Source organism: Cyrtonyx montezumae, unplaced genomic scaffold, assembly GCF_038088225.1.
Source record: "Cyrtonyx montezumae isolate F1298 unplaced genomic scaffold, pur_monq_1.0 scaffold_29, whole genome shotgun sequence".
NCBI lineage: Eukaryota > Metazoa > Chordata > Aves > Galliformes > Odontophoridae > Cyrtonyx > Cyrtonyx montezumae.
In genome coordinates, this window is record NW_027072033.1 from 2,779,186 (window position 1) to 2,804,365 (window position 25,180).

At 41.7% G+C, this 25,180-nt stretch overlaps 1 protein-coding gene across 4 annotated transcripts in view; it reads left to right on the top strand.

Moving 5' to 3' along the window:
- Positions 1–274: 274 nt before the first annotated feature.
- APBA1 (amyloid beta precursor protein binding family A member 1) overlaps positions 275–25,180 on the top strand; it is a 79,242-nt gene continuing 54,336 nt past the window's right edge. For 3 of the 4 annotated variants that reach the window (XM_065740602.1, XM_065740604.1, XM_065740605.1), the window contains exon 1: positions 275–494. The gene's annotated coding sequence lies outside the window, so the exon portion shown is untranslated. The remainder of the gene's footprint in view (positions 495–25,180) is intronic. The other variant, XM_065740603.1, reaches the window with a different exon arrangement.

Sequence of the window (25,180 nt, forward strand, 5' to 3'; positions counted from 1 at the left end):
GTCCTGTGTAGTTTTGTGTCTCAAAAAAGCAATAAAACCTCTTCTGAAGTCCAAAGCACACCTACAAGGATGGTGAAAGGTCTAAAGGGGATGATGTACGAGGAGAGGCTGAGGTCCTTCGGTGCGCTCAGCACAGAGCAGAGCAGCTGTAAGGAGGCCGGGCCCGGCGGCCGCCATCTCCTCGCCTCCCACCGGCGCGGCCCGTGATGGCGGCACCGCCCCGCACCGCCGCGGGACCAGGAGGGCGGTGGCGGCCGCGCTGACGCGGAGGGCGGCGCGGAGCGGAGCGGCGGGAGGGGCCGTGCCGTGTGGCGCTGGCGGCGGGGGCGGCGGCCGGAGGAAGATGGTGGCGGGAGGACAGGCTGCCTGCCGGGCTGTCCGCCCCGCGCCGCGCCGCCAGCTCCGCCGGAGCCGCCCCGCGTGGTGAGGAGGCGGCGCGGACCCGCACCAGGTGCGGAGGGGCCGGACCGGCGGGGCGAGGAGCGGCAGGAGAGGTGCGGCGCGGGGCGGGCGGGCGGGCGCGGGCCGCCAGCTGCTCCTCCCGCTCGGGCCGAGCCGCGGAGCCGGCCCCGCAGCCCCGTGGCCGGCGGCGGGGCGATGCGGGCGGGCTGCGGCGGCCGCGGGGAGGCGGCGGGCCCGGCCATGACGGGGCTGCGGTGGCCCCGTGCGCTGCGGCTCCTTCTGGAAGGATCAGTGTTAGTAGGGACAGTCCGGGCAGGGCTGTGCTGCCGCCGTCATAGATAAAGCTGCCTCGTAAGAGATGCGGGAGCCTCGGGGCTCGGTGAGCTGCAGCGTTTTTTTGCCGTCCCCGCTGCGGAGCTGTAGGATCGCGGTCGGTTTGTGAGCGGCTGTGGCTGTAGGGCAGGCCGGGCTGCAGCGCTGCTGCTCCCTGCTGCGCGCCCATCGCGGGCTGCCCGCTGTCGGCAGCTCGCCCGGGGCCGCTGCGGTTTCGCGGATGCGGCCTGCGGGTCCCCAGCGGCGTGCCCTGCACAGTATCCCCGTCACTGTGCCTCAGGTTCTGCTGCATTGCTGTCAAAGCCGAGCCGGCTGCACCTGCCTCTGCAGCCCCGTGGCTCAAACCGGCAGCGGCACCCTGTTTTCCTAGGTGGGGGCACTGACAGGGAACGTGCTCGTTCTCCAGGTGTGTTACACGTTAGTGATAAGCAGGTAACGAAAAAACAGGGACACGTTTACCTTTTGCTGTATCGGTGGGGAGGAGCTGCCCGGCAGCTCAGTGTGTGAAGGTGATGGGTGGCAGAAGGTTCTGCAGTGCATTAGTGCGTGTTTATATGCAGAAATTTAGCATCGTGCAAGCTGTAGTGGGAGACCACAGAAGAGATGAGCACAAAATGCATCATCCCGATGCACTTTGGGAAGAGCACTTTGCACGTTCAATAGATGAAATGTGGAACAGTGCGAAAAGCAGCTCCCCTCGTATGGAACGGTATGACCCAAGTTTGGGGGATCTGTGAGCCTGGAGGCTAAACCGATTTTCACGAAGTAATGGCAGCTCAAGGTCGGCTGTGTTGTACAGGTTGTGCAGTTTATTGGCCAAAGCTTTTCTTGGGCACTGTGAGTTGCATCTTGAAGCATTTGTCTTGCATTAAAACAGCATCATTACTTAAAATATAAATGCTTTTCAGACTGTTGAGCTGTCTTAGAAACAGGGCTGGCCTCTTATAAGCCTGAGGAAATAAAGCACAGATTGGCCCTTTGGTTATAAATGCATTTTTGTTGGGCAAGGAACTGGTTTCTGATTTTGTTGGTACCATTTTGAGCCACAGTCGTGTACAGTATTCACATTGTTAAACTCAGGAAGCCTGCAGCAGTTTGAGGTTGTCTCAGTATGTATTAGTATTTGTGGCAAACAAGACAGGGAAATGGTGTAGTAAATGTTGTCTGGGAAGGTTGGCCTTGGGGTGTTGCTGCATCTGTATCCTTTAAGCATTAGAATCCATACTGGCAGACCCTTAAAAAAAATGTGGTAAGCTTTGAAGTCATCAAGCAGACCAGGTGAAGGAAAAGTGGAGCAAACACTGGTACTTTCTGTTTCTGTTTGCCTCAACATTCAGAGATCATATTTGGCATATCTTTGCTCAGCGCGTGCATTGATGGCTATTGGCAGTGGCTGTTCTGGATTTATACTAAATTACGAATTAGAAGAATCAGACCTTTTCTGTTCCCTTCTCTCTCACCCCCCCCCCCCCCAGAAATCAAAAAAATAGAGGCATTTTAGATAGCATAATGAACATTGTCCATAGGCAGTGCGGCTAGATTAATTGAGGCTTAACTTTGTACGAGATCCTATTATTGTTGATTTAAGTCAAGCATTGATGTTCTGGTAATGCATTTTTAAATGTGGTTTTCTCATTTTACTGAAGATGAGGATTTCTACTTAATCAAAGTTCTTGCAAGCAGTCCTCTACTCATTATTTCTAACAGATTGTTTGTATTACATATTGTTATAAGGGTTTTTGAAGAACAGATTGATTGTTTTGCTTCATGCTATTGACTGATTTGATGAGCCAGCTGCTCAGAGCAGGGTGATGGTGTTTTTCTGTTTCCACTGCATGAGACTGTGTTATTAACAAAAAAATAAAAAACAAAATCATATGTTTGTTGTTTTACTAGAGGGGTCTGATGTACAATTTTTATTGGCTGCTTTCACAAAGACAGCCATTTTAGTGATCTCTGTCCTAATTCCAATCAGAGCTTGCCATATTTATGGGAACTGAAACAAGGAGCAGTTGCAGGTGGCAGTGGACTTCCTCAGGGTGTTCCAGGGCTGCAGGCCAGACTCCTTTTTTGGGGAAGGATTCATCCTGATGTAAGCAATGAGGAAATGGGAGTCTACTTTCCAAGGAGCCTGTAGAGAGACGCTGTTGGGAAAAGGGGTGCGGCTGTGTTATGTTCACCTAGTCCATCTCATTTAGTATCCTAAAAGGTATTCCCTAGGTGGAGGTCTGTGTAATTTCAGACACTACAGTTAAGAATTTTTCATCATCTAATAAGACTGTGTGAAGAACTGTTTGCTGATAAGCAGTCAGATTTTCTATGTCAGAAAGGAAACTAGTGAAAGAAATGGATTACGGGTATTTAAAGCAATGAAAAGTCTAGGTGAGGTAGGCTACAGTAGGAACTCCTGTTTTTCCTTTAGCCCAGCAAGGGGAGATGATCTGTGAACTCTGTGCAATTCAGAATGTTTTAAAAATATGAAATGTTGTCTTTTTTAGTTATATGCCCTTGCTCCATACCATCATGTGTTCTTAGATGATCTGATGAGTCTATCAAATCTTGCTCATAAACCAGCAATTAAGTATTTTTTGCATTTTTTTTAATGAACAGTTCAATAAAATTTACTCTCAGTAAGCTGATGGCCACCTCATCCTATGTGAGAAGAAAAGTTAAGAGTGAGAGGCATCGTAGAAAATCTGTTGGTAAACATGGCAGATTCCAAGGATGTCACAGCACATCTTTGGATTTTTTGTCTGAATCTTTATGGGGCTAATTTATTTTTTCTACTTAACTAAGCTTTTCTGAACCTCTGTGGCATCCTTTTTGAGCATCCAGTGTGTTCCTGCTGAATGTGATACTCAAACTTACAAGACTAAATGATAGGCACAGATCAGGAAGATATCAGGATAACAGAGCCATGGAGTCAATAAAACTTGGCCATCTGCTGCCAAGATCAATTGAGCAATTACCCTAAATTAACTCTGTTACTGTATTTTTTCTGTGCTCATAATGTACACAAAGGGAAAGAAATACTTTCTATGTAGATTTATACCTAGGAGAGAAAGAAAATGTGCCCTGAATTGACATGGATAAATTATTTTCTTTGCTGTTATTTTTGTTTTTGCAGAAAAGGCAAAAGGTTTCTGATTTTTCAGCTTTTGATGGTGGCCATTCAGGGTTTTTTTTCTGACAGACATGGCGCTCAAAGAATGGTGGGTGTTAGGGTGAGCAGGAGCTTAGGCACTGGGTAGCATAGGGTGTTTGTAAGTGAGGAGGAGAGGACATAATGGAAAACTTAAAAGGCATACAAATGTGATTTTCTTTCTGATATCTCTAGGTTTTATTCATGGTTGGGTTTTTTTATAACTCATTTTGATCTATGAGTTGCAATTTGTGATAACAGCATTACTATCACTGTATATTTGTATAATGTGTATTCTGATGGGACTTCGAGGTTCGAAATTGCGCTACTTCTGTGATCTTAAATAGAATCATATACAATCACAGAATCGTAAGGGTTGGAAGGGACCTCAAGAGATCATCAAGTGCAACCCTCCAAATGAACTTAAATTAGAAAAGCATTTGTAAAAAGTGAACTGACAGACATGTCTTAAAAATATCTGGCCACTGATGGGTGAGGAAGGAGCAAGCAAAGGTCTAGGTCTTCCCTGGGCTAAAATAATGTTTTCAGTAACACACTTTAGATCCACTAAGCGGACAGAACCAGTTGTTTTCAGTACATCGCCTGACACAACGGGTTTGGGGAGAGTGGGTACTGTCTCCACTGCTGGGGTGGAAAGTTGGCACTGTCTATGGGATGTGTGTGGGGATCTGTGGGTTTCTTGTTCTTTTCTTAACAGCTTTCTTATGCCAGCTCTTTTATGATCATAGGAGTAATACAAGCTGGAAAGGATCCCTGAACATCATCTGATCTAAACTCTGCTCAAACTGGGCGACTGAGACAGAAGATGCGCACACCTTCTGTGTAGGGCTTGGCTTGCTCACGTCTGAAATTTAAATCTGTGGGATTCAGAAATAACAGCAGTGTGCAGAAGGTTTAGCTTGCAGCCAGTGAGCAGGAGGCTGTGCTGCTGAGTCCAGGCTTTCTCTGAGCAGGCCCTGCGGCGCGCTGCTGGCTCTGCTGCTGCCGTTGGGCACTGGGCTGCTGCAGAGAACGCTCACTTCGTGTAGGAAACAGTGATCACCTTGCCTTGGCACTGTTTTCCAGGTCCATCCTACTGCATTTGTTCTGTGTGGGCTGTCATGCAGGTATATTTCCTGTATTACCTTGTCTGATCACGTGAAAGTCACCTGCTTTTTTTAAAATTGGAATTACAAGACTACAAGAGGTGAGGAAATAACCTCCCAAAGTTCAGGAAACATTTTTCTTTTCATTTATGTTGTAACAAGCTGAAAATTTGTTCTTTTTTTTTTTAATTATGGACTTATTAAGATGCTTTCCTCTTAACTGTGTGTTTTGCAGTTACCTTTTAGCCAATTAAGAAAATCTTCTGTAATATTTTGTGTTAAATAGAAGATCCTGTGTAAAAAGAATCTGTAGCTGTGTGATTTCAGTACATCTAAGTGGACATTTTAAAAATCCTCTTCATGCATGTCATTTGTGTTTCTGATATCCTCTGCTGTTGTACTCTTTGTCTTGGAGTGATAAGTAAGGATAAATTCCAGGTTCTGCTCTCGCTCAATTATTATCTTGCCTTGCTGATAAATGATTAATGTAATCCACTTACAAGATTGCCATGACATCATTCAGATTTTGATATGCTTAATTTCATTTCATAAGAATGTAACAATGAGCAAATCCCATAGTCCTTGAAAGGTTCTTCCTACAGGAACCTGCTCGAGCTGCAAGGGGAGCAGGAAAGGTGGCTGGGCCACCTGCCTGCCATCAGAGCAGGTAGGAAACTGCTCTGTGCCTAGTGGTGGTGGTTTGCTCAGCTTCAGCATCTGGGCTTTCTAGGCATTGGCACAATTTTGTCTGGTCTGGCAGTGTCTGGGTGATTTAGGTTTTGTTTGAAATACCATGCCTGACACACAGTTTTCACCTGTTGCAGTGAGCAACCAACCTCTTCAGGTGGTGCTGGCTTTAGGTTTAGCAGTTTCATCTGTAGATGAAAGCTGTCTGAGAGAGTTCACTCTTCTTTCCTTCCTCACTGGGAGGAAATACTTGAGCAGTTAATTAGCTGAATGCAAACTTGGATGACTTTTTATTTCTTTATTTAAGAAAAGTATGAAGGCTGAATTGACAATATTTCAAATTAGGCCAAACTGGTTTTTACTGTAAATGTGGATGTAATTAAGACTACAGAGGGCATATGTGTGTGTCAGCAGTTAGATGCATTTAATACTTCAGTGTGCAGTTCATCAGAATGTTCTGGATACACATCCAACTACTTCATTGAAAATAACTTATTTCTAGTCAACTGTTGATCTCATTATTTTGGCCAGTGGTTTGCAGCCAAGATACCAATTGAACTAAATTTTTGGCTCAAGGAAATAAGCAAGTAGATCTTCCTAAAAATAATTGTGGAATATACTGTCAGTGAGTGCTTCAGTGCTTATACTGGGTCAGAGAGTGGCACTGGTGAATGAAGTGCCTCTGAGTTACCTCAATCACGTTATGTCATGTCTGCTGGTGCATTGGTGGTGAGACTGCACATGTTTCTTGAATCTAGTTCTTAATAATAATCCTTAGCCAGTAAATAACAGAACATTTCTCAGAGGAGGTCTGTCTAAGCACCAGTAGGAAGAATTGTCCTTTGTGGTGGACAGAAGCATTTTGAACGAAATGGCAATGTGGAAAAAGTACATATTAAAAGATTACTGAAACAGTAAAGAGTATATGCTGTTCTTTTGAAGGTCTTTTACATGTGGAATCAAAGGAAAGGAGTTCACAGGGTTATGATAAGGATTTTTTGTGATATATGAAAGAGGAAGATATTTTTTCATTCTGTTGGCAGTTAAATGTATCAAAATAGTTCTCTTCAGAACCAACAGCAAATTTTACCATTATTATTGACTTAGTTGGAGTAGTGAGTATGCTTAGGTAGGTAATTATCTACCCATTATTTTCACTCCTGGCATTTGTAGTTGCTCTTTAAAGTTTACACTGTATTTGGAGGAGGGAAGTGAGGTAGTGACAGTGTGTAATTGCATCTGATGCATTTTGATGATGCTGCATGCCAGTGAGTTGAATTTTCTCATATCTGCTGTGATATTTACAAATGCTGAATACATAAAGAGGGCTTGGCATACAGTATAAAAAGTACCTGTTCTTGTATTTTGTATATTCAGATTGTCATAGTTTCTGAAGTCTTTATTGTTTTTCTACTGTATCCTTTAAGGGCAGCCTGAGATCCTGTGGCTACAGCCATTAAAGAAAATGATCACGGAAGGTGAACTTCTTTTTAATCAAGAGGGAGAAATCCCCCTAAAAATTACCACTGTGTTTTTATTGTACAAGTAGTAAGTAAAGTACTACTGTGCGGTGTGCTTTCCTCACAGGCAATGGTTTCTGAATTCTCCTTTTAATGGTTCCCAAATCTTTTCTTATTGATATTCCTAGCTTACTAAGCATTGACACAGAACTGATGAGATTCTCAACACTATCACTTGTAAGGAAGCATTTGAATGCCAGAAGCAAGACTTCAGTGAAGATGAGTGATGTCACCTTGCTTTTTATGAGATGGCAGCAGTATTGTTTCCAGTTTTGTTTAGGGACTTGGTGGTAGAAGTGCTTTTATTTGTATTTCCAATATTATCTTTGTTCTTTCAGTCTCTGTCCCAGATAGCTGAGAGGAAGCCTTCCTGTATGCTTTTTAAGGTTTTACTTTCCTGTCCTCAAGTGTAGCATGTTCATATTGAATTCCTTCTTGCGAGGCATGATGCCATTGTCATCTTTTAGACTCACCTGCGCATGGGTAATGATTGTGGCAAGGTGTGTAAGGTGGGTCTCATATATGCATTTCATACTGTGTCTAGTTTACCTGTTCATGCTTTGCTGTGTGTACTGTGTGTTTTCAGTACATTTGGGTTGTATGTGGTGGGGATCTAATCCTCTTTTTTTATATTTCCTTTTCATCCATCAGTGTCTGGCTTGTAAGTTTCATTGTCATTATGTCCACTTGTTCCTTTTTGTCCTGGGGGCTAAATCTCCCTCTTAATAAATAAAGCTCTGTTCACGAATTCACAGTGCACGTGACACATTCTGCAAGAAAAAACAGTGATGGAATGTTGGATTTTATACTGTTTGCCATTAGTAAGTACTACTTTGAGCCTGGTCTGCTGAACCTGTGGTAGAGACATAGAAAGAACATTTGTGAGTTCCTGTGTCTAGATGTGCATTTCATCTAGAAATATTTGTTTAAGGAAAAAAAAAAAAAATAGAAACAACCTTTATCTTTTTGCAGTTGTTGAAGAATCATGGACTGGATGATTGGGAAAACCTTGGAGCTTTAAAATTAGCAGGTGCTTCACCATTGTGACAGGAACTGCTTCACAGTCCACAGTCAGAAACCAGTCACAGACTCACATAGAATGGCCTGGGTTGAAAGTGACCTCAAAGATCATGTAGTTTCAGCCACACTGCCATGGGCAGGGTTCCCAGCCAGCGGACCAGGCTACCCAGAGCCATGTCCAGCCTGGTCTTGAATGCCTCCAGGGATGGGGCATTCACAACCTCTCTGGGCAGTCTGTTACCATGCATCACCACCCTCTGAGTGTAAAACTTCCTCCGAATATCTAAATCTCCCCTGTCTTAGTTAAAAAACTATCCCCCCCCTTGTTCTGTCACTATCAACCCATGTAAACAGTTGTTACCCCTCTTGTTTATATGCTTCCCTTTAAGTATTGGAAGGCCACAATCTCTGGAGCCTTCTCTTCTCCATGCTAAACAAGCCCAGTTCCCTCAACCTTTCCTCATAGGAGAGGTGTTCCAGCCCTCTGATTATCTTAGTGGCCGTCCTCTGGACCTTTTCCAAGAGCTGTGTATCTTTCTTGTGCGGGGGGGCCCAGGCCTGGATGAAGAACTCCAGATGGGGCCTCAGAAAAGCTGAGTAGAGGGGGGCAATCACCTCTCTCCCTGCTGGCCACCCATTTTTTAATGCAGCCCAGGATATAGTTGGCACTCTGGGCTGCGAGTGTGCACCGCTGACTCATGTCCAGCTTCTCATCAACCTGGACCTCCAGTCCTTCTCTGTAGGGCTGCTCTCCGGGAGTTCTTCCCCCAGTCTGTATAAATACCTGGGATTGCCCCGACCTAGTTGAATCTCATTAGGTTCACATGGGCCCTCTTCTCCATCCTGCCCAGGTCCCTCTGGATGGGCTTCTCTTCCCTCCAAGGTATCAGCTGTGCCACTCAGCTTGGTATTGTCTGCAAACTTGCTGAGAATGCACTCAATTCCATTATGTGTGTCATTGATGAAGATATGGAAGAGCACTAGTCCCAAGACTGACCATTCGGGGACACCACTGACTGGCCTCCACCCAGACACAGAACTGCTGATCACAACCCTTTGGCTGTGACCAGCCAACCAGTTCTTAATAAGTAGCCCAGTGTATCTAAACAAATCTGTCTTCTCATGCTGAAGACTTGGCAGTGTGTGGTTACTGTTCTGCTTTGCTTTGGTACTTTAATATAGGGGAAGTGTCTTTCACTTATCTTTACCATACTGAATTTACTATCAAAGAAAACAAAGTAGTTGTGTATATATCTGTATTTTTAATAATGCTGAGTGGTATTCATTGGGATGGTATCTATGCATACTTACATGTTGCATGAATAAGACAATGTTTGTTTTTTTTCCTACCACAGATAATGATGCTCATTGACTTGCAGAAATAGAAGACCTCATTGTGAGAGATTTGGACACAGATTCTCTTGTTAAGAATTACATGTTAAGTACACGGCACTTTTGTATGTTTGGTTAGCACAGGAAGTTCCTCTGTTGTTGTGGCTGTGATTGTGCACTGATCTGTACAAAAACTTGTGTAGTTTTGTTGATTCATTAGGGGCAGATGAGATGTGTTCTTGGATTGCAGAAACAAGCTTTGTCCATTTTTTGTTGTTGTTGTTGTAGGCCTTTGTAAACTGACAAGAAAGGAATGATACTAATTTTGATCAGAGATTGGGTTATTAGTCTTCCTTTGAAAATTTAGTTTTAATGCCAGTAAAACCATTTTTTATTTTCTTTGAAATGAAATGCGTCAGAAGTCTAGGTTTGGTGGTTTTGAATGGCCCTTTTCAGAAAAATAACTTCTGCCAAATTTTGACCAAAGAGAAGCAGTGAAATGCAGAGTGAGATGTTAGAGGGTGATGTTAGAATCTCAGTAGCAAGTTTCCAATCTTGGAGCATAAATTTTCATTAAGACTTCTGAATTTTGAACATTACTGCCATGCCACCAGCATTTGCCACTGATGTAATGAGTTGACAAAAATGAAATGGGAAGCGTTACTTTCAGAGCAGCCCTTAACATTTTTTTTCTTTCCTAAAGAGATGGAGTTGTTTGTGTGATTGCATGGCATTTTGACTTAGCTGTTTTGGTCATCTCCTTATTTCTCTGTAGGTGGTTCAAGCAATGCTGTGTTAGCTCTGAGACTCCTCATTGCAATTACTCTGTCACTGCAACAAATGCTCATTATTAATTGAAGAGTGATTATTATTATTTCTGTTGATATGGCTGTCTCATTAATCATCCTGAATTTCATGATATTCTTTGTAATACATCTCCATTTACTCATTTTACCCATCACCTTTAAACCCTCAGCAGGCAGAGTGGCCAGTGTGGCCAATTAAGCTGTCACAATTTGTTCTGTGCAGAGAATAATCAGGCATCAGGCCTGACTGCTGAATGGTAAGAGTTGGAAATTGTAAATAGTGCTATTACATCTGCTTAGAACTGGTATTGTGGCTTCAGTACTGCTAAGCACTGGGGAAATTATTTTACAGTATCTCACTGAATTGGCTAATTTCCTTAATGTACTAAAAATGGAACCATTTATTTCTTTTTGAGTATTTAACGATTTAACAGACTTAAAATACCATTCCTTTCCTCCCTCAAATTTATAAATTCATTTTTTTTAACCAAGGAAGAGCCTAAGCTTTGAGTCAGAACTACCATCTCATGCAGTAGTATGCAGCAGATTCTGTTACATTTTGAGATCTTTAGGTTTCAACCCGCTTTTTAAAGCAGTGTGAAATCCATTGCTTGCCAACTTTTGCAGACTTCTGGGACTGGAAGAACAGTGAAGTGGTCTAAGTAGCTGTATACTGTGTGGAGTGCTCACTCTGTTGAGGTGACTCCAGAGCTGTTGCTTGATGGTGTCTGATGTGGAAGACTGCTTGCTGAAACAGGGAAGTTTTCTGCTGTGCTGGTGGTGCACCTGTCTGCTGTGCTTCATGATGGCTCTTCTTCTTCTGCCTCAGGTTAGTAGTTGGAGGCATTTGAAGACACAGTACTGCTTCATGGCTTGAAGTTCAGTGGCAACATCCTGGAAATCTTCAAGTCTGAGCACATAAAACTCTGTGCAGAACACAGAATGGAAATGGCCATTTTTCTACATTAATTTTAATTGTGATTGGAAGAGGAGACAGAACTGTCACTATTTTTTTGTTGTTGTTCTCTAAAACTGATAATTGCTAATGTTGCTGAAATGCAGCTCAGACAATGTGGGGAGGTGCATTTGCAGTTTATGTTGAATGAACAGGCAGCTCATCAAGGTGAATTTCCATCCTTTACTTGATGCAGGGGGGAATGTGACCACTGATGAGAAGGAGAAGGCTGAGGTCCCCAACACCTTCTTTACATTTGTCTTTAATAGGCAGATCAGTTATCCTCACGGCACCTTATGCCCTGATCTGGAAGTATGGGATGCTATGCAGAATATACTCTTGGTGATTCAGGTGGAGACAAGTAGAGAGCTCCTATGTGACTCCTATGTGACTCCCATCTACAAGAAAGGCCGTAAGGAAGATCCAGGGAACTACAGACCTGTCAGCCTGACCTTGGTATCAGGGAAAGTTATGGAGCAGATGATCTTGAGGGAGATCACACGACACGTGCATGGCAACCAGGGGATCAGACCCAGCCAGCACGGGTTCACAAAGGGCAGGTCGTGCTTGTCCAACCTCATCTCCTTCTATGACTGGGTGACCAGACTGGTAGATGAGGGAAAGACTGTTGATGTAGTCTACCTGGACTTCAGCAAGGCCTTTGACACGGTCTCCCACAGTATTCTCCTGGGGAAACTGGCAGCCCATGGTATGGACAGGTTCACTCTTCTCTGCGTGGAGAACTGGCCGGAGGGCCGTGCCCAGAGGGTAGTGGTTAATGGAGTTAAGTCCAGCTGGCGTCCTGTTACGAGTGGTGTCCCCCAAGGGTCAGTATTGGGGCCCATCTTGTTTAATATCTTTATTGATGACCTAGACGAGGGGATTGAGTGTACTGTCAGTAAGTTTGCAGATGACACCAAGTTGGAAGGATGTGTCAAACTGCCTGAGGGTAGGGAGGCCCTTCAGAGGGATTTGGATAGGCTGAATAGCTGGGCTGAGCTCAATGGGATGAGGTTCAATAAGACCAGGTGCTGGATCCTGCACTTTGGCCACAATAACTGCATGCAATGCTATAGGCTTGAGGATGAGTGGCTTGAAGAATGTAGAGAGGAAAAGGACCTGGGGGTGTTGGTTGATGCTCGGCTTAACATGAGCCAGCAGTGTGCCCAGGTGGCCAAGAAGGCCAACAGCATCCTGGCCTGTATTAGAAATAGTGTAGCCAGCAGGAGCAGGGAGGAGATCATCCCCCTGTACTCAGCTCTGGTATGGCCGCACCTCAAGTACCTTGTTCGGTTCTGGGCCCCTCACTACAAGAAGGACATTGAGGCCCTGGAGCGTGTTCAGAGAAGGGCAACAAAACTGGTGAGGAGTCTGGAGCACAAGTCTTATGAGGAGCGGCTGAGGGAGCTGGGATTGTTTAGTCTGGAGAAGAGGAGGCTCAGAGGAGACCTTAATGCACTCTACCACTTCCTGAAGGGGGGTTGTGGTGAGGAGGGTGTGGGCCTCTTCTCCCTGATAAATAATGACAGGATGAGAGGGAATGGCCACAAGTTGTGCCGGGGAAGATTTAGATTAGACCTGAGGAAACATTTTTTCTCTGAAAGAGTGGTCAGGCACTGGAATGGCCTGCCTAGGGATGTGGTTGAGGCACCATCCCTAGTGCTGTTCGAGAAGCGTTTAGATGAGGTACTGAGGGATTTGATTTAGTGGTTTAGTGGGTAGGGATGGTGATAGGAGGATGGTTGGACTAGATGATCTTGTAGGTCCTTTCCAACCTAATGTACCTATGAACTTCCTCCTCCATCTCAACTGTCACAAGTCCATGGGACCGGACAGGCTCCATCCTCGGGTACTGAGGGAGCTGGCATGGGTGATTGCCGAGCTGCTCTCAGCCATCTGCCAGCACTCCTGATTATCTAGAGAGGTCTCGAAGGATTGGAGGCTTGCTGAGGTGACTCCCATCTCCAAGAAGAGCCGTAAGGAGGATCCAGGGAAATACAGGCCTGTCAGCCTGACCTTGGTGCCCGGGAAAGTTATGGAGCAAATCATCTTGGGTGAGACCACATGGCATGTGCGTGGCATCTGGGGGATTGAGTCCAGCTAGCATGGGTTCATGAAAGGCAGGTCGTGCTTGACCAACTTTATCTCTTCTATGACTGGGTGACCAGTCTGGTAGACAAGGGAAAGGCTGTTGATTTAATCTGCCTTAACTTCAGCAAAGCCTTTGACACAGTCTCTCACTGGGGAAACTGGCTGCCCATGGCCTGGACAGGTATACCCTTCTTTGGCTAGAGAGCCATGTCCAGTAGGTAGTGGTTAATGAAGTTAAGTCCAGCTGTCAACCCATTATAAGTGGTGTCCCCCAAGTGTTGGTACTGGGGCCCATCTTGTTTAATATCTTTATTGATGACCTAGATGAGGGGATTGAGTGTACCCTCAGTAAGTTTGCAGATGACACCAAGTTGGGAGGTGGTGTCAAACTGCTTGAGGGTAGGGAGGCCCTTCAGAGGGATCTCGATAAGCTGGATCTCCGGCTGAGCTCAATGGGATGAGGTTCAATAAGACCAGGTGCCGGATCCTGCACTTTGGCCACAATAACCCCATGCAATGCTATAGGCTTGAGGATGAGTGGCTGGATGGCTGTGAAGAGGAAAAGTACCTGGCGATGTTGGTTGGTGCTCAGATGAACATGAGATAACAGTGTGCACAAGTGGCCAAGAGGGCCAATGGCATCCTGGCCTGCATCAGAAATAGTGTAGCCAGCAGGAGCAGGGAGGTGATCATCCCCCTGTACTCAGCACTGGTGAGGTTGCACCTCGAGTACCTTATTCGGTTCTGGGCCCCTCACTACAAGGAGGACATTGAGGCCCTGGAGCATGTCTAGAGAAGAGCAGTGAAACTGGTGATGAGTCTGGAGCATGGGCCTTAGGAGGAGTGGCTGAGGGAGCTGAGATTGTTTAGTCTGGAGTAGAGGAGGATCAGGGGAGATGTCATTGCATTCTACAACTTCCTGAAGGGGGGTTGTGATGAGGAGGGGGTGGGCCTCTTCTCCTAGGCTGCAAACAGGACCTGAGGAAATGGACACAAGTTGTACCAGAGCAGCTTCACATTGGACATAAGGAAAAACTTTTCCTCTCAGCAAGCGGTCAGGCACTGGAATGGCCTGCCTAGGGAGGTGGTGGAGTCTCCATCCCTGTCAGTGTTTGAGGCGTCTGAATGAGGAGCTACGAGAAATGGTTTAGTAGCTTCTGGTAGTGTAATGGTAATGGGTGGACAGTTGGACAGGATGATCTAGTAGGTCCTTTCCAACCATGTGATTCTATGAGCTGGGTAGAGTTGATGAGGTGTAGAGTTTATGTATTTTGGAAACCTGCCAAGTTTAATGTAATGTTAACATTGTCTTTTCAATAAATAAAAAGCATGAAATTAAAGGACAACTAACTGGCAGATGCCTAGAACCTGTTCTTAAAGAATTCATAGACTTCTGTGACTTCTGGCTAAATCCACTGAAGCTTGTGCAAAGACTTAGCTTCCTTGTGCACTGTGTGCAGAGTGCTATGAATATCTGGAAGTTGGTAATAGAAAACATTTCTAAATATCCTTCTACTTGTTTTTTTCTATGTGAAATGACCAAAAAGATTAAAGTGCTGCTTTGCTGGTGGGAGTAAGGGTAGAAATAATGAATTGATAATCCTCTCAACATGTAGGAGATTACCTTTTCTGTTTAAAGCAGCTCTCAGTATGTTTTGACAGTAATGATCATGTTGCATGTTTCTGTTTACACTAGCACTAATTGCTCCCAGAACTGCCCCATAAAAGAGCACAGTACACTGGCATTTTCAGAGCAATGAATAGGCTGGCAGAGGGTGACATTAGGAAGCCCTGGATAGCAGTTGAGTCTATTTTGAGCAGTGACATCCAAATCTCTGAGATGGAAATTAGTGAAAGTGAAAGGTATTATCAGTGACATTCTTTTTGAGTTTAACTATAGCTTCCTTAAGTGGGATTTTCTTCCTGAATATCCTGGGATTACAAATCCGTGGGAATTTGGAGCAGTACATGAGTAGGAAATAGCATCTGAAGATCTGATCTGTTTCTAGGGTAACTAGCTAAGTTCCAAACAGAGATTTTCAATTGAATTTAGAAAAAGGGAATAATTCTAATGAGGAAAAAAAAAAGACAGCTGGTTTATGTCTTTGTAGTTATGCTATAATCATGTGAGTGATGCAAAGCTATATTTGATCTTGTGGAGTTATGTATATTTAGAATCCTCTGTATGTCTATCCTTAGTATTTAATCATGTGTTTTCTACTGTTGAAAGGCTTACTTGGGGGCTAAATGGAGATGTCATTGTGGCTTTGTGCACATCCCTAAAGGATGTGCCTATATTTTGTTTGGAAGCTATTTTGAAAGCAAGTTTCCACTTTTCCTTTTTTGTACTGCTCTCAAAATCTGAGTAACTGTTTCTTCCTGTTAGAGACCATACACAGCACTCTTCTCATACTTGCATGCTTGTAAATTCAAAATGGCTCAGTTGATGTGTAGCATTTTCAACTCAGTATTTGCACTGATGTAGCTAAGAACAAAATGCAGCCTGTATCCATGGATGGCTTGTGGTTAATTTTGTATTCTAATTTGTTATTTGTTTGAAGGTGTTGTGTGGGATGTGGAAAGTAAGTTCCAGAAGCTGATGAGATCAATAGCAAGGATAGATTTTTAAAATTTCCTATACTTACTTTGTAGCTCAGGAAAAACATTCACCCAGAGAAAGTTGGATTGATCTCAAGAGACTGTTTCCTTGATAGTATTCATATTCAAGTCTTCAGGCATCAGGTGGCAAAGTGACTGTATTTGCGTTCTCTTTTTACTGTAACTGTTTTGCGTTCTCTTTTTAATGTAGGTAGATTTTATTACAGTCTTTCTGAAAGAATTTGCTGTCAGTTTTGTTTTGTTTTTTATAAATTTTGACCAGAAAATGTGTATTACAGACCAAACCCAACAATAACAACAACAAAGAACCTGTGCACTCACACTTCAGAAACTAGTCAGCTGGCACTCTGCAGCTTTTTTAAGGCAATTTTGGTATTATTAAGGATTTTTTGGTTTTGGAATGGAAGAGTTAACACTTTGGGTTCATTTGGACCTTTCTGTAGAATCCCTTATATTAAAACAGTAATCAGTAAGATTGCAATATCCAGATGGAATGTTTTCCTCTGTATGGCTCTTTGTGGTACCCATGTTGTGTTACATCCTCTACTGCGCAGGCATCTATGTTTGTCAGCAAAGGTGGGCCAAATGGAACCTAATTTTTGCAGGATTTCAGAAGTATGCCTTTCTTTTACAGCTTCATTTCTTTGTTATCCCACTTTTCTTATTCTATCCACATGCATTCCATGAAAGCCACAAAATTGGTTAAGAAACAGAATAGGGATAATATAAAGCTGAATGCCTGGGTCATTGTGAGCCAATTTGTGTCTGCAGCTTGCTCCTCTGACTGCTGCCAAACTTATGCTTGCCTTTCTCTTAGTAGGAGGATAAATGCAATTGCCCATGAAGCTTAAAGAAAATGCACTGACTTTGAAACTCCTGCTGCTACAGAATACATTTAAAAGTAACTAGTGGTTAAAAAGTTAAGGATGAGGAACACGTACTTATTTCATCCCTTTAACATATTGTTTATTATCAACCTCAAAAAAACCCTATGTTCCAGGGCATTTAATCATAGGCTTTTTTTTTTTTTCACTGTAATATTATGCATAACATGTAAATCTTAACAGCCCTTTGCACTTCTTTGCTATCTTAAATCTAATTGAAAACCAACAATGTAATGTATAAAGTTTTGAATGAAGCTTTTATTATGCCTGTGCATTTCTGTTTGAATAGTTTCAAGTTGTATGAAAACATAAGGTGTTCTTCATGGATTTGATAGCCTATCCACACAATGGTTTACAAACGGATGGGTTTTTTTTCAGTTTTTTACAAATGAGTGAGCACTTCAGGATGGTATTTTTGATCACCTTGGAAGAGATACAGAGCTTAGCAGTAACCAGATTTTTGCACGTTTTAAGTATTTTTTTCTAATGTGTTTCAACAGAAGTTTGGTCTAATTTGGAATCCCTGCAGTCAGTAGCACTTGTGCGCCTGCCACTTGGTACACAGTGAAAAACAGCGTATTACAAAAAGCAAAGCCCATCTTCTTCTCAGTTATAAATAGGTTTGCTAGACAGTTGAAGTGATTTCTTGGGTAACCTTTTCAGTGCTATGAGTGATAATATAAATCATCAAAACAGTTGTATTAGCGTGACTTATTAGGAAAGAAATACCATTCAGACTTTAATTTCTTGTTTATATATTTTATCTGAATGTCTTGGATGTTATCTGAATTAATGTATGAAAATGTAATGGATAATTTCTATGCTCAAAAGCAAAATGCTAAAATGGTGAATCTCTCACCAGCATTTTTATCTCCCTTTTAACAGTAAACCAGCACAATTTCTCCACAGTTATCCTTGCCATAATCTGTCGTATTTTCAGCCTACTTTGCATGTATAGGTAGCAACCCACTGTCAGAACTATAGCACCATGTGTTAAAATTTCCTAACCCTACAGATAAATATATAGCTCAGATATGTGCAGTTGATGACCTGCGTGCGGCCCTGCACAGCCAGTCCTGTGGCTGCTCACTGTCGTGGGCTGTCATGGCAGCAGCTCTTCTGCTGAGCAGGCCGCCCCAGCCCTGGGCACACTTATCACTTAGTAACAACCAAACACTGGTGTGCTATTAATGATATTAGAGCTGGAGCTGGATAAGGGGAGGGTGCAGTTCAGCACTAGTTCAAGTGATGGCAAATAACCGTATGCATTGTCATACCTTAGCTAAACAGAGTCTTGTGAACAGCGAAAAACAACGCAGCTGTGCTTTGATAAAGTGGTTTTGAGAGCAGAATTCAGGATTTCTGAAAAAATCTTTTTTTTTTTTTTTTGTATATTTGTCACTCAGTTTTAAGTTGATATCAACAAATAACCTGCAGATTTTTTGAATGGAATATATTGAGTTGATATGAGATATTCAGCTCAATAAAAAGCTTGATCACGTCTCCTTACTAGACCTTTATGAGCCCTCTTTTACCAGAGAAAAATATCCCTTGCTTCACAAATACGTGTTATTCATGCCACTACTTTTTTGGGCAGTATTTACATTTCTGAACAACTGTTTTCAAGGATTAAGTACAGGAAGAGCAGAACTTCATCAGGAGTCTCTGATGGACACCTTGAAAGCTCATAAAGATTATCAGCCACTGCCATCAAACAAGATTGATTCATAATTTCATAAAAATGAGGTCAAATATCTCACCAGTTTTATGTTTTTGTTGTCTTTTTTTTCTTTTGAATAAAAAATGCTACAGATTTAAGAAGTTTTGTTACTTATATACATTAACTATACTATACATTTTATGAGGTCCACTCCAGAAGTAATGCATCCTATTTTATTATGTTGACACACGATATCAGTGGCAGATGTTGATGGTACAGCAGTAGAGGCTGAACCTTCTTAGCAGTACCTTCTTACAGTTTTGTTGATTTTGGAATACCTTTGAATTTGGCTTTAAATTGCATTAACATTTATTGGAGATATTTGTATTCTCCATAAGATTTCTACCAGACTTCTCTAAGTGAGCAGTGTGTGATCTTACAGTGAGTTGTGAACTGTGAGATACTCAAGCAAGCACTTTTCTCAGCTGTCGCTACGGTCACACTAAGGGAGGTGTTTCAGACGAAGTTAGTGAAATAAGAGTTAACGCATACTGGTAACTCAGTGCTGAAATGGGAAGCTACATCAGGGTGTGGGGATTGTTTCTGTTGCAAACACATGCAGGATACTGGAAACAGTTGTGGTAAAGAGAAGGCTTGCAATCTGTGCTTGAGCTGCTGACAGGATGTAACAAACCGTCTTCTACCAAAGCAGTACAAAATCAGGCTAGATCTTGGAGATACTGTACTAATAGTAAGGATATCACAGAATTGTAGGGGTTAAAGGAGACCTCTAGAGACCACTGAGTCCAACCCCAAACATACTGGAACACTCAAGGCCAACCAGGTCATTGTGGATGCCTTTAAAAATTGGTAAATGCTTTGAAAAATTGGAAATGTGATTCTGACTTCAGGAGCAGGTACCTTGGTGTAGTTACCAAAAACCACCTCAGAGCTTTTGATATGCTACCACAAAACTGAGGTTTTGGTTTGGGATTTTTTTTTAGTCGTGGGATTAGAATAAAATGAGGTGAAAGAGGGCATAAGCACCCCCAAGCTCCTTTTTTTTTTTTTTTTTTTTTTTGTAGCCACGTATTGTAGAGAAAATTAATTTTGTATGTGCCTCCCTTTTCCATCTGTATCCAGGCAGTACCCTTGCTGGTTAGTTTCAGCCAAAATTAGAAAAAAAGTTGTAAAAATAAATCCATTCGGATTTTGTGACACTGATGATCAGATAGTGAGAAGATGCATTGATTTTTTCCACTGAGAAACAAAGGAGCTGATTGCACTTGAGTACAAATTTGTAAGTAGCCATTTGACTGGGCAGGTTGGTGTATTGGACAACTGTTCCTTGTGTAGCTCTGGACTCAGATTGTTCTGGTTTTTTGTCTGAGAGGATTTTTAAAGTGTTAAAATTAACTTTGTTCTGATAGAAGGTTCTTTAGAAAGTAAACAGCACAAACCCAAACTTTTCCTGAGTTGTCCAAGTACCAAAGTTGCTTTAATTCAAGAAAAAATAACTTCTTTCTTTGCAGAAGGAACACCTTCATCCTGTGCTTATATCTATTATTTTAGTATTATGTTTATGACTTGACTTCTTCTATAATTTTTTCATTTGGACTGATTAAATTTCAGCTGTAATCTGTAGCAGGCACCATCAGAACCATACATGTGTTTGGGAGAAAACCAATTACCTTGTCAGAATTGTAATTGATGATTTCCAATAGCATAGTTCACATGCTGAAGTCTTACAGCACGTACCAGGAGGCTTCTGAAAAGGGTGCTTGTGTACAGTGCATGATTTTTAGTGAGGGCTGTAAACTCAGGGTAATGGCTGTTTGTTTGCTAGTACTTTAAACATGTTCATTTGTATTCTGTTCTAATGCTGGATAGAATTTGTAACGTATCTGAGCATCCTGTATACACAGGTAGTCATGGTAGGGCGAAAGAAGACTAGCTTTTTTGTGCTTTTCAGGTAGCTTTGAAATTCCAGAAAACTCAGATTGGTTGTGCCTCCCTTTTTCACAGTCTAAAGCTTCCCTGCTTGTTTGTATAGGTGAAGTATGGATACTGCGTTGCCTGTGGTCTGACAAGAATCTTTATTTTGGCAAAACATGAACTGAGTTAGGAATGTTTTCTCTGTGAGCTGTGATGCGAAATGAAAGCAGAGTGGATGTTTGTGAATTAATAATGCCGAGGTGACAACTGGAGCCTGGAGTAATCAATTTTACAGGCTGATGTTGCTCAGTTTTCCTGGGTGTTGTCCCCAAGATTGTCGCTACTCTTTCTTTCTACTTACTGAGTGATTTTACTATAAGGAAAATGTCCAAGAGGAAATGGAGAAAAATGGAGGAGATCCATTTGGTGCAAAATACTTTCATATCTCTAAGTAACTGACAATAGAAATATAATTTGGTTCATGTCACAAGTAGAACACTATACCTAAGAAAACATAAATGGAAATTGCTTATGCAACAGGAAGAGTGAACTGCATTATACTGGGTACTGTTTTGCACGTATAGTCTGAAAATCCATCGTGCTCAGATTCTTTTCCTTTGTCTCTGTACAATTACAGAAGGCCTCAGTATAAATGGATGTGCAGCATAATTAGTTTATCTCAGAATTTTTCAGTGTTGACTTACAGTTCAAATTGTACCATGGCACATTTTGTTGACCAGGATGGTCTAAAGTTTCTAGAGCTTTCAGAGGGAACATTATAGTTAGTGTAGTACAATATAGTATACTTAAATTTATGCAAGTATAGTGTAAAAGCAAGGCAGTAATAAAACAAGATGGATAAGTGAAATAAAAACAAGAGTAAATGAATTTTGAAAATAAGTAACTGTGAATTATTCTGTATAATAGTTTTCTGTGGTTGCTGGTTGGTTGGTTGACTCTTCTAGGAGACTTGAAAGGTTGTCCTAATTATCTTTCTCAGTGACTTCAGCACCTGTTCCAATTTCTGACCTGTTAATTGTTTCCAACTGTGAGATTCCTGCTGATGTCTGAACGAGATCTTGTGTTTTCAGTTGAGAATTTGTTTGGTGTGCTGCTTAAATTCTGATTTTGATTCCTGGGAATTCTGAAGAGAAGCAATTCTGGGCTCTGCAGAGTGAGGCCTTTGTATTGAATACTTGCGACTCTTTCCCTTTGAATAATGTGTGAAGGAGGTGTCCAAAGAAGGGAGTGCCCCGTCAGCCTCTGGAGAAGTGTTTATGTTAATTAAAACTGATGCCTTGTTTTCAAGCACACCTTATAAATATTTGTAATATGGAAAAAACAGGCAGTCCAAAGGATGAAATCAGCACAATTTGATATTTTATTGATCTAAATTATGTCTTTATCTTGATTATCTCAGTCTTAAAGGTCCAAGTTGTTTTCACTTTTAATTAATTGTTTTTTATTAATTAATTGTTTAATTTGTTTTCTTCTTCTCTTTTCACTCAGTGACATTACCTGAAGTTTAAACTTTGATCTTTAGAGTTGTTGTTTTTTTTTTTCCCAATAGTGAACAAGTGCCTAAAATTGCATAGCAGAAGGGCAAAACAGTGTTTACATTAAAATGTTTCTGAAGTTAGTGATGAGGAGGAGAAAGAAAACTCTAGACAATGTTTTTCACTGTGCTAGATTTAAACTGCTTCAAGTTAGAAGTGTTTCAGACTAAAATCCTGGTATTAAAGTATTCAGCCTTCCCAGGAAACCTTGGAAATGTATATGGTCAAGTTGTACTTAAAATGAACCAAAATTACTTAGAGTTTGTTTTTGATGATGTGTATAGAAATGCCTTGTTAATGTATTAGCTAAATGTTGTGCCATTGAATCAGTGGGAAGATTGGAGAAACAAATCCTTCTGTGCTTTCTCTGGTCCTTCTAAACTCACTTGTGTAACACATACTTAGATGTCCACCTGCAGTAATGCTGCAATTGGAGCTGGAATTTATGAAACTTAGATTACTTCTGTCAGTCTAGTGGTTTTGAGCATACTGTTTGAGGAGTGTGACTGAATAGCCTTGTCCTTGTAAGCTTTTTCAGCATAGTGTGCATGCTTGTCTGTCCATAGCACCATTCTGTAAGCTTTCCTTATTCAACCTACAAGTGTGCTTGCAAGTTTTGATCCTAGCTAATTAAAATATAGGCTGTTTTCCATATCTCTGTATGCACTCAGGTCTGGAGATGTCTGCTGGGAAAGCGAGTGCGCAGATGACAAGCTGCTGTTCGCATCTTGTGTAGGTGCATCAATGAATACAATTCACAAAGTTTGCCTTGTGAAATAGCAGTCTGTTTTTGAGGAAGAAAATTTAGTTCAAGTTTGTATGCTGCCTGTTTTGATTCCACTTAAGTCCATACCATTTGGATTACCTAGTTAGCTGCAAAGGTAGGATTAATGTCTGTGATTACTGCTTTGATAGAAAGATCCAATCCTTGTTTCCAGGAAGGAACTCTTTTAAGCTTGCCTCCCCTACTGTACTAGGAATTGGAAAATAGATTGATCTAAGCAGATGACATTAATCTCTGGAAAATTCAACAATTGTGATTTGGACCATTATTTTTATGCGTGTGTGTGTGTGTGTGTCTGTGAGATCACAGGTTTTACATTTCTTTACATTTCTTGATAGGTTCAAGGATAACATTGTTAATGCAGAACTTATGTTCATGAAGTTTTTCAGCCTCCTCTCTGCCCTTGTCACCCCACGGTTGAGTTGAGTATGGTAAATAAAGAACCATTATTGAATCCTCCCAAAGAAGAAAAAATTTTGTGTTTTTCTGCCATTGTCTGAAGCGATTATTTTAAGGAAAAATTACAGGAATTATACAGAAGAGATAATAAAGCTTGTGGCCACACTTACAGCTCATTTTGAAAGCACTGACAGTTCTTCCTGTGAACTAGTTCAAGATTAGATAGACAGCATACGTGGATTAAGAGGATCAGTCTGTGACTTGGCCTATGAAGAGAATCTGGGTCTGCTCTGCAGTTGTGCTGGGAACGTGTTGAATTGCTCTCTGCCTTTAAAAGCATTTCCTGTAATATATAAAGACATTTACAAGGGATCTTCAGACTTCTTCATAATGCCCACTTGCTTCAGTAAGTCTACAGCAAGCAGGACTGCCATAGTTAACTTGAACCCCATAAACTGTGAAATTCTGTAGTTTTCCTGAAAAAATATAACGTCAGTTTTAAAGAAAAAGACATAGCACTTCAGCTTGCCACCACCTACTTAGTACTTGGAAGACTTTCAGTCTTGTATCTTGAAGAGTGACTTGGCACACTGTAATGTCTCTTTGCAGTGTTACAAGCACACCTGATTTTAAGTGCTGTTGGATTTGATTTAAAGGAAATAAAATAATATATTCTTCAACTCCTGTATCTCCATAAAGGAGTGCACTGAATTCGGTGGCATATTTTACAGTTAAGTTTACAGTCCTTATTTACAGATATTTAAATCTGTCTGCTGCAGTAAGCCTCTTTTAACTTGCAATGAAAAATTTACATCATATATAATTGATGTGCTTCAGATGTGCTTGATTTAATTACTGTTGTTGCATGTGCTATGTACCAAGTATGCATTTATCATAAGTTCTCCTAGGTAATTGTCTTCAAAAGAAGCGTGTTTCAGAATGACACTATTTTTGTATTTATAAAGTGCATGTTTAAGGAGACCAACCTTGTTTTAGGCTTAGGTGAAATAGGTGAAAGATGTAGCACAGGGAACAGTCACAACATTATAGATGTTGTATTTTCTCCTTCCCACTGTATTTCACATTACCAGAACATTGTAAGATTAGCTGATAAAAATTTTCATTTTCTGAGTCCACTGCAAATATTCATTGATAGTTTCCAGTGCAGTCGAAAAGTGATTTTCTCCCATGCGATTTGACAGAGAAACTAAAAGAGATTTTATATGACTTGCCCTCTGTCAAGAAGGGGTTAGGTAGAAATCAAGAATTGCTGGCTGCTACATTATTGGAGAATCTCTTTCTGTCTCAATATAAAAATAATCAAAATGTTAAAAACTTGCAGGAATGGCGCAACTTACCATAGAAATTATTTAAGCATTGCAGCTATCAAATATTTGGTTAGGTTTGGTGTAGAAGATTTGACTCCTACTGTGTTTCTTCAAAAACACTTTTTTCGTGGTGATTGACAGAAATACTTGTAAATACCATTTTTATTTAATAATATTTTAACCTGTACGTACATTAGTCAAAGTGATTTTGATTTAGCTTGGTAGGATTACAGTGCATTGCTAGCATGTCAGTTTTATAGAGCAGTGAGTGTTTTGAGTCTAGTTCAGTGCTATACTGCTAGAGCAAAATAAACCATGCCAGAGCCGACAGCTCAATGGAACTGAGGCAGCTGCTGCTGCTGGTGACTCATCTCGGTTGTTTTCCATGGTTGCACACAGGAGTTGAGGCTTGTTAGAGAGAATGCCAGTGCTTGTTCCACAAAGATAGTATAGTTCGGCTTCCTGTTGTCCTCTGTGCTTGTGGAGATGAGCCTTTTATGGGCCAGTGACAACTCCATCCTGGAGTGTTTGGATTTGGTTAACTTTTTTCAGTTAATCAATAGATATAATGATTCTGCTTCAGCCACAGCTCTCTGTATTTTCAGCTCATTGTAATCAGGT